Genomic DNA, 11,255 nt, shown 5'->3' on the forward strand with positions numbered 1-11,255 from the left:
CTTAATTTGCTTTTGATTATACAGAAGTATAATTCTCCTTAAAAGTTCTTTTATACTGGGAAGTATTTTTAGAACCAGAAACGTAAGGAAAGAAACTAAAAGTAACTATGCTAGGAATAGCTTCTGTGCTTTTGGTCATTCTCAACATATGAATTTAATGCAAAATTATCTGCTGAATTAATTAAGGAAATAATAATTCAATAGATAATTTTAGAACTTGTTTTAAGGAATTAAACCAAGATACTCTTATGTGAATGCTTGAACAGAGAATGTACGCTGTCCAGGATTTTACTGTAATGTTAGTCAAAGACTAATTCTAGTGATCTTTTATCATATTTTTCAATCTTAATTTTTTTACGTTGTTAATGTCATGCTAATTTCCAAATTGAAATCACAAATGTTATCATCAGTAATTGATCTTGATAAATAATTTTAGTTGAATAATGTGACTCAAATTCCCTTGGGAGAACGATACTCTTAACTTAATTCACTGTATTACTTGAACGATTTGGTATATTTGCCAAACAGTTATCAAGTTTTTGGCGTCGTTGCCGGAAAATTTGATTGTTATTGTTATTTCAATTAGTCATTGTTTATCAATTTAAATTCTGTTCCATTACCTGTATATCCATTGTTTTTAATTTTTGTATATGTATTGTGTTTTGTTTTTGTTGTTATTTCTTTGGGTTGATCACTTGAGATTGTTGTTCTGCATGAGAAGCAAAACAAAATCTGAAAATTTATTGTTTGATTCTGAGATTGAGAGAACATCTCCTAGGAATAACAGTAGACGTAGGAGAGAAAATTTAAAAAAAAAGCTAGAGAAGCTAGCTTGTCTGCTACTTCCAACACTTTTTCTTCTTCAGATCAAGAGGATAAGGATATGAAGGGACATAATGATGATGAACAACCAAGAGTTAGGCGTACGTTGGAAATGCTGTGGTGAATGCTGCTCATATGGAAATGAAGTCAACATTGATTCACCTTGTTCAAAGTAATCAATTCACAAGACTGTTGTAACATCTCATAATCTCACACTCAACATTTAATAGATTTTATAAATATTGTAACATTTCTACATTCGGTCACACGGTAATAACATACTTCACACTTGATAATTCATAGTTGATATATTGTAACATTACACCACCACTCATAATGAATATAAAGGACTACATACAAGATATATATATATATATATATATATATATATATATATATATATATATATATATATATATATATATATGTTTTAAACTCATATTTCAACTAAAAACTCATAAATATAACTCGAACTCTTCTAATTTATTCTTCTATCTCTTTCTTCATTGGCACTGAATCGATGATATTCCTTCATCTGCTCCCATATAACGAATTATACGATCATCGCACAAACACAAACAAGTAGGGGTGAACTAACATGAAACAAATCCTTTGTAAAACATGCATAATTACATTGATACACTTAACAATCATCATATAATAATTATGTCATACACCCTCATACTATCATACAACAATTGCACCATAGACACTCATCCCATCATACCACAATCCCTAATAGACACTCATCCCATCGTACCACAATACCCAATAGACACTCATCCCATCGTACCACAATACCCAATAAACAATAGATACGTTGATGAGCGATCACGGGAGGTTATGCACTTGTGATGACCTCTACTTCTCCTTACAAATACACTTCCAAAATACTTCGTACCATCCACAAGGTTAGTCCTCAACACTATGTCCAAAATCGGCACATAGACCAGGACCTCTTGCCCCTCTCACCACATAATTCATCCTTCTCTACTTGAGACCGGATGATTATTAGAGTATCAGGATAACCTCCAACAACAGAACCCTCAACATCAACATATACACTAATACCATATCATTACAGAATCTCTCCACGAGACTCTCTTATTCCTCAACTCATACTATACCATTACAAAATCTCCCCATAATACTCATATCATGTTCAGATGCATAAATTCAAATCCAATGTAATAAAATACAATCATCATAGAAATCATACAAAATGAATATATCACAAAATAAATTAACAATAATAAAATATCACTATAAATGGTCACCGGAGAAGAATCAAATGTTTGACGAATCAAACTCACCATAAACGTCAGTACATATGACTAGTCACAACTTATTGGATTTGACCAGGGCTGCTTTATGATTAGGGATGTACCAACTCCGGTTTTTAAGATTCCTCTATCCTACCATCACAAATATAACCTTAATATAAACGTTCTGGGGAACTAAGAAGTTGAATCTGGCATAGCCGGTTATACATCTTCTTATCCTTCCAAAAAGATGAATCCATCACATATTTTATATCAATTGAGTATATTGCATAATACTTTAACAGTACTTAATCTGTTAAATAGGATTTAAGTTAAAAACCTATCGAGTAGACTTCCAGGAAAGAGAGGTGTGTCACAATGGACAACTTTAAGTACCAAGTTTTTCCTTAGCCAAAGTATTCCTCAACTAGTTTTTAACAAATTTCTTATTTACAGATTCAAAACAACAACATATAATATTAACACAGAAATTCAATATAAATAGATATACAACAAACACTTATTTTTTTCATTAACAGTATTCACACAGAATTTCAAGATATGAATAGTAATAAAACTGCTAAATCATAATATAAAAGCTTAGAAATGTTAACTCCCTCTACCTCTATTCCGAACTTAATCTCTTGCTCAGAATTTGTTTCCCCGAAAACCTTCCAGAACCTCTACTCTTCTTGCAACTAAAAATTTATCCCTAACTATTTCTTCTCTATTTCTCAAGATTTCTCACTTGATTCTTCCTCTCTTTGTGCAGAACAATCTCCCCTCTCATAACTATTTATAGTCTAAAAATTTTACTATTTAACAATTTTTTATATTATTTATTATTTTAATATTATTTTACCATTAATCCATTATAATTATGTTGTATAATGTAATAAAATAATATTAATATTAGAATAATAATAATACAATATTTATGAAGTAATAATACTAAAATAATAATTAAATAAAGAAAATACAATAAGAATAATATCTCTTTTGTTTTCAATATTTATAACAACGGTTGAATATATATCCTTATTTTTTTTTCTCAATGTGATTCTAATACTTATTAAAAGAAAGTAATGTAATCCTTTTTATTACATCGACTGTTGAAAGATGATTTGGTAGAACATCTAGATATTTTTTCTTTTGCAAAAGCACAAATATATTAGCCAATATATATATATATATATATATATATATATATATATATATATATATATCAAGTAATCACCTTCTATCAAAGTTAATGTATATGTAAAAGAAATAATACATTTAGTTCCTTCAGACCACGTTAAGTTAAACATAGATTTAGAAAAAACATTAACAAATTATTATAAATACTGAGATTAAAAGAGACATTAAGTTTAAAAATAGTAACGCTAAACAATATTTAAAATGATAATAATAACAGTAATAAATGACTTTAATATTAATTAAAATGATTTTATATTGATAATAATAATTTGATCAATTTAATAAATATATTATTTTATAATTTTTTTAAATTTATTATACCAACTAAATCATTCACAAACTTTTTTTTACGTTTTCAAACTCCTATCTTTTTAATCTAAGCAACCTTATTTTTTTCCCGCTCTTCCACTTCATTTTCTTCCGTTTGCATTTCTTATTCCAAACACAATTGATAAAATAATGTTAGTTTGGATTGAGAAAGAGTGAGTAAAGTGTAAAAAAGAAAAAAATATATTAGATTTTATTGATGTGATAAAATAAATTTGGTTATATATTAAAATATTTAGAAAATAATGAATAATTTTTTTAAATAATTCATTGTCAAAAATAAAGTTTTGATATATAAATTAGAGTTAAAATCAAATTTAAATTAAAATATAAAATTTTAATAAATAGAAAAAATATATTTTACAATAAAAATAGATAATAATAATTTATCAAAATTTAAATAAATAAGTAAATAAATATATTTTACTTTATCTATTTTGTTTTCAATATAAAACATATATAAACAAACATTAACTTTATTTTATTAATTTTTTTAATCTTTTATCGTAATTATTCATTTTACTACAATAGTAAAATATATTTTAAATATTTAATTATTATTATATATTACATATCAATTTTAATATATATATATATATATATATATATAATAATAACCTAATTTAAAATTTAATTGGTCAAAATTATTTTTTATGCATGATTAACTATTGAATATAAAAATAATTTATTTTATAAAATATTAAATTTCAAATATTATAGTATATTTATTTTAATTATTTATTATATTATAATTTGAGAAAAATATATTTTTATTCTTAAATATTACGTGAAATTGAAAATAGTCTCTCGTAGAAAATTTGATACGGTTTAATTCATATACTTTTAAAAACATTAGTTTTGATTCTTATTTTTTTCATCGTTAAAGTTTATTTCACTTGAAAAATTATATATTATGTGTTATTTAAAATTTTATGAAATTAATTTTTTTTCCTTGACTTAATCCACGCTTTTTATGACTAATTAAAAAAATAATGAAGACATAAAACTAATACTTCAAGTATCATTTATAATTTTACGTATAGGAGAAAAACATATTTTTTCCTTATAATTTTAAATTAAATAATTTAGTATATTTTATTTAAAGATACAATAAAATATTTGTAAATATTATGTCATAATCAATTATTTTATAGTTTAAAAACCTTTTTGGAACATATGAAGTGAAAGTTACAAAAGAAAAATTATCATTTTTATTACTTTCACACTTTTAATACTAATTTGAGTATTACAAACTCCTGCATTGCTTAGATGCTGATCTGTACTACCTTTGACCTAAAAACATTTTCTATGCAGTTATCCATTCCTCTCACTTTTGCTCACACATGTCATGGTCACATTTATTCCTTCTATTTTTCATTTTTTTCGTTATACCTTGTCACTCCACCACTTAAGTCCAAGGCTTCGTAATACCAAAAAGTGATTAACGTTTATAATTAATGGATAATTTTTTTATACAAATATTATAATAATAACAATAGATAATGGAGTTTTATATAATATTCCTACTTAATAATAATATATTATATTAGTACGCTAAAGATACATAAAAGTAACTAAATATCAACAGCTGGTCAAACATTAAATTTATTGTATAAACCACTTATATATAATTTCATTTAATACAATATAATATATAGGTGTTTAATAATTGTTTTGGTAACAGGGTTATGTTAATGTCCAAATGTCTAGAAAGTAGTATAAGAAATTCAAACGTTGTTTTTTTATTTTAGGTCTTTTGTAACTTTTCGTTTAAACTATTCGATATATAAAAAATATTTTAATATTAAAGTCAGTTCAACGTTTAATATTTTATATATAAATAATATAGTAAAATAATCAATTATCTTTTTATATAAAATTATGTGATCTAACCAATGATAATTACACTTTATCATTAGAACTAATTGTCTTCACTGTCAGGTTCTCTAACTATATAGTAATATATATGTTCAATAATATTTTATTCAAATATCTGGTTAATGGTTGATGGTTTGATGGATAACTGAACTGACGTCCTACAATACAATAATTATATATATATATATATATATATATATATATATATATATATATATATATATATATATATATATATATATATAATATTACAAGTATAGCTTATTTTGTTTATATATTTTATTTCAACTTTAAAATTGTTATTATTACCTTTCTCCCGCAAATTTATTCTGTTAACTTATATCTTCTAACAAAGTAGCACATAAAAATTTTATTTATGACGTAATAATTATTTTTTATGTATAGTATTACTTTTACTTAATGGTAAAAATGTTTGAAAAAATACAGATACCTCTCTTTATAAAGTGTACTTCTACATATGTTAACTATCACATAATTTATAACTATTCATAATTTATAACTATTAATAAAAAGATATTGTTTTTGGTAACCGCTTAGCAAGTATATTTTTATGTGTATATTTTCCTATCTATTTTACTCTTATCTATAAATTATCTTTTTACCTTTTAAATTTTATAACTATTTTTATAATCACTTTTTGAGAACATACTTTTATAATTGCTTTTTGAGAACATACTTTTTATATTTAATGATATTTTTATTTTAATAATAATTAAAACAGTTATTTATTATTATTATTATAATATAAAAGTAGACATACATGCATATGTTTCCACTAATAACAATAAATCAAATTTAGGGTCAATAATGACTTTTTTTCTTATAATCTTTCACATCAATTAATTTTTATGGAAAATATTTTTTATGCCTGTTAAGATATATTCAAGGTGATTACTTAAAAAATAATTTATTTTCAGTCAATAGAATATTGAATATCTTAATTCATAAAAAAAATATTGAACTTTTTAATTTCGAAGATATCTTTCTATTTTCACCAACATCTTAAACTTCGTCCAAGCAAAATTGTGAGGATAGATTGGATTCAATGCCTTTTGTTATAGGTTACTTTCATTATTTGTATTAAAATGGGCTATTTATATATAAAAAAAATTATCAAAAACATCCATAAATTTTATCCAAGCAAATTTTTGTACCCTTAAATTATTTAATCAATCCATCTTTGATATGATATTTGTAAGACTCATTAAAAATCCACCCAAAATCCCAACTGAGTGGAAGACAAGTGTCGAGGAAGGGAGTTGAAAAATAGAAAGTGGAAGACAGGTGTGAGCAATGGAGTGGTCGTTCGGTTTTGAGTTTTCAAAAATTCACGTCATTCTCTGCATGCAACCCTCTTCTTCAACCTTCTGAAACTCCATTCTTTTCCTCCTTCCCTCTAAAATCTTCATCTTCTCTCTAAGAAATTCTCACCTTTTCTTTCTCCGATCATCACTCAGGCACCATTTCCACTCTTCCGGTGTCAAGGGCTTTCGATTGAACCGATCGGTTTGTGAATCTGAGCTGGTAAGTTTTTATCTTCACTCAACTGTGTTGTTTCCTGGACATGCAAACCAAGTTCAGGTTTCATGTGTTGATCACTCTTCTAAAAAGAGTAATTCTGATAGTGTTTTGATCTTTACTTGATTTAGTTTTGGAAGTTGTCGAGCATTGAGGGTAGAAGGATTTGTAGAGGTGAACCAATAACCATATCAATCAGCGTTCGGTCACATTAAGAGGTAAGGGAAGCTTATATAATTTGATTTAGTTTCTTACTTTGAATGGATGCATGTTCGTTGATTGCTGAATGAATATAAAAAATGGTTGTTACTGCATTGTTGACCGTATGAGTATATGAATATAAGATATGAGAAACTGGAATGAGATTGTGTTTGATGATTTGGTTGATGATGAAATATGGTATGTTGTTTAAAAGTATTGATGATTAATGAAAGCCATGAAATGGGTAAGGATGTTGTCGAGAGTCAGTATTGACCATTCAATTATACAAGCGTTTGTTCTCAGTAACGTTCGTTCTTAATAAGTGTTTGGTATTAGACCAGCGTTCGTTCAATATAGTGTTTGGTTTTCTTGTGGACTCGGTTGGAACTGGATTCTTTCATTTGGAGAGAATTCTAGTTGAAGACTAACGTCTTCGTTTCGTTTTGTAATATTTGTACTTAAGCATTCCACCAAGGATATTCGTTCCTTGGTATTTGATTATAAACGTCAGTATATCTATATGTATTTGTATATTTCGCTCGTTCTTATAAACTTCAGTATATGTATAAGTTAAGTAGTGCTCGGTCTTATACCAAGCGCTCGTACTAAGTAGTGTTCGGTCTTACACCAAGTGGTCGTACTAAGTAAGTGCTCGGTCTTACACCAGGCGCTCGTTCTCATTTCCGTAATCTATCTTTATAATAAGAGCGTTCGTCCAAACTCAATAGTGTTCGCTCTCTACAGTGCCCGGTCTTCGACTGACATTCGGTTTCCTTGATGTTTAACTCATTAAGAAGCTAAGTATTTATTGGCGTTCGGTTTCTTCATATGATTCCGTCAAGTGCTATTATTTGATGTCCTACAATATCTGTCTTAATTGGGTTCGACCTAGAGTCTTAGTACTCGACCTAGGCTTTACGGTGTTCGGTTTGAACTCTCGTGAGTCAATTCATTAAATTGGCTCACCTTGTAAATAACGTTAGATTCTATTGGTCTCTGAGAAGTATTATTGTATTCGGTCCCTTTCAATACAAGTGACTAACTCTCTCGATTTGATCTGTTTTGAGTTGGAGATATCTCGGTCTCACTCCAAGTTTTCAGTCTTGTTCTAGGTTAAAAACTAACGTTCGGTATTTGGTATCCTACGGGATCTTTATTCAAATTGGTTAAGTTGAAGTTTTAATGATGAAAGATGATGGAATATGATATGGATGAAATGACTTTGGTTATGAAAGAGTATTCCGGGGAGGAATATCTCATGAATGGATATTGGAATTGGTAAAGTATGAATGTGGGTAAAGTTAAGCTGGCGGTTCATCCTGATATTTCGTGATTACTCATTCTCACGTAGAGAAGGGTAAGTCATGCGTGGGAATGGCAGGAGGTCCTAGTCCTTATGGTTAATTTGGACAGATAGGACTAACCTCGGGTGGTAGCTGTTGAGGGTATCTCAGTTACTACATCACCCGAGTGCACGAACGTCGTAGCTACACAAAATTCATACAGTCCGGACAGTCAGAGTTTAGTATTAGGCTTTGTATGAAAGAGTTAATGATTTATCTGGTTTAATTGATTGTGTGAAATATATATTGATACATGAATTAAATTACATAAGCTTACCCTATTTTTCTGTCTTGTCCGTTTTGTACGTTCGGTTATCGTCCTGTCGCAATGATCATCCGTGTGGACGTGAGCAGAAGGAGAAGAGCTGCTGGAAGAAGCGCTGAAAGAAGAAAGTTTGGTCGAGGTAGAAGTTAAGACCGAACAGTAGAACCGTTCGGTCAGTAGTTAGTTATTTGTACGATGACCGTTCGATCATCTTTTACCTTTTTTTTTGTATGACCGTTCGGTATAGGCCTTTTGTAAATCGTTCGGTCTAGATTGCTTATTTGTACAATTTTAACTTTCTCGTTATTCTGTATGGCCTTCGACCATAAGCGTACGTCCTATTCCTTGTAAAACTGATCTGTAGTATTATTAACATGTGATTATTCTATTATATAGTTTTATATTGTATTTTTGTGATATTACAATATTTACATATTATATACTACTAATATTTAAAATAAAATTGGTTTATTCATGTTTTTGATATGACGGAGTACTTCATGTTATAGTTTATAATTTATAACCATAAACAATTTCATTAAATAAATTGTTTTTATTTTATATTTTAATAATATTTTAAAGTCACAACATAAAATTAATAACAAAGATACAAATGTAAAAAAGAAAAAAACAAAAAAAAATTAATAGAGAAAAAGAAACAGAAAACTAATAAATATTAATAGGAAGAAACTCCATACATTAAATAACACGTTAATGTGCATTAAATAACACAAAGGACATTTAACTAGATATTCAGTTTCTATTATGATATTAAAAGATAAGAACATAGTCAATTACTATGTCATAAATAAACAAATTATTATTTCACAACAAGTATTAATTGACCTTTTATTCTAAAATGGCGATGCCAATTCTAAATATTATTTTATCCTGCTATCATTTATGTGTCGTGAAAGACTGTGTTATCATTTATTTCTTCAAGGTTTTATGCACTTAATTTTAAACTACGGATTAATATACAATTCAATAGGTCAATTTTTTAAATTATCAACTTTGTTTTACATATTGAAGTGAATTTATTGAAGTGAATTCATATCAGTTGTTGAGTATTGTTATTTTATTCGCTTTGTTTGAAGCGTGTAATGAAGAAATAGGGTATTGATTTTATTTTTTATATTTCCATAGACCTTTACCAATTTTAGATCATAAAATAATTAACAGGTTCTGTAGTTTTTTATTTCTAACATTTATTAGTTTACACCTCTAGAAATCTTCATTATAGTTATATATCGTTTATTTGTTTTAATCTAATATGAAAAATTGAATTATACTTTTTAATCATTTTAACTTTCAATTATATTCAATTTCGTCTTTTACTTTTAGCTATCCATATCTTAACATTACAAAGCTTCAGAAAACAACTAATTTTAGAAACTAAAAATAATTTATTGGGACTATTTTAAATACTAAATTACGAACTAAATTATTCATCACTAAAATAGTCATTATTATGAATTAAAAATTATAATTAGTTTGTGAATTAGATTCTAAATTGATTACTAACATTAATTACTAATGTTTTCGTTATCAAAGAAATTAATGTCTAAATTAATCACTAGTTAATATTAGTAATTATTGTCTTTGGTAGCCAAAATCTTGATAAGGGTTAAATGGGTTAGTTTACTGACTCATTTAATTATAAGTTTTTTCTAAAATAAAAAATTACAATTTTTTTAATTCAAATATAAATAAACGTCACACTAAAATGATGTTAAATTCCAAAGACAATTCAAAATAAATAAAAAAAGTATCTTACCATCCAAGCGTAATAAAAAAAAATGTACAAAAGACAAACAAATAAGTTTTTAATATTGATAATTTTTGTATCACTTGTCCAATTATAATATTAGAGTCTTGAATAGATAAATTTATAATATTTTTCTCTTTTTGAAACATCTTCTTCTTTATCACCATCTACAATATAATAAAAAAAAATATTTAGGTGGGTTGAAACACAAAATAATAAATAATTAAATTAAATTAGGTGGGTTGGTGAGCCAACCTGACTCACCATGGGTTCAACCCATGAGCCGGGTTCTAAGTAAGCCAGGTTAAAAACTAGCCCGCATAAAAAAGTTACATTTTTTTCAAATCCAACCTGGCTTAAACCCATGGTGAGCTGGGTTGACCTGCAGGTTACAACTCATTTTGACAGCACTAACTAATGTTAGTGATCAATTTAAAGTCTAATTCATAAACTAATTATAATTTTTTATTCATAATACTGATTATTTTAGTGATCAATAATTTTTAATTTATAAATTAACATTTAAATTAGTCATTAAAGTGATTAATTGTTTTTTGTCTTTAAAATTAATTGTTATTTAGGATTTTCTTGTAGTATAAATAAATAAATGCTAAATGTAGTTTTCATCATATTTATTAAATTTAACACAA

The sequence above is a fragment of the Vigna umbellata genome, chromosome 1 (assembly GCF_029865625.1).
Source record: "Vigna umbellata cultivar VRB3 chromosome 1, Vumbellata_1.0, whole genome shotgun sequence".
Taxonomy (NCBI): domain Eukaryota; kingdom Viridiplantae; phylum Streptophyta; class Magnoliopsida; order Fabales; family Fabaceae; genus Vigna; species Vigna umbellata.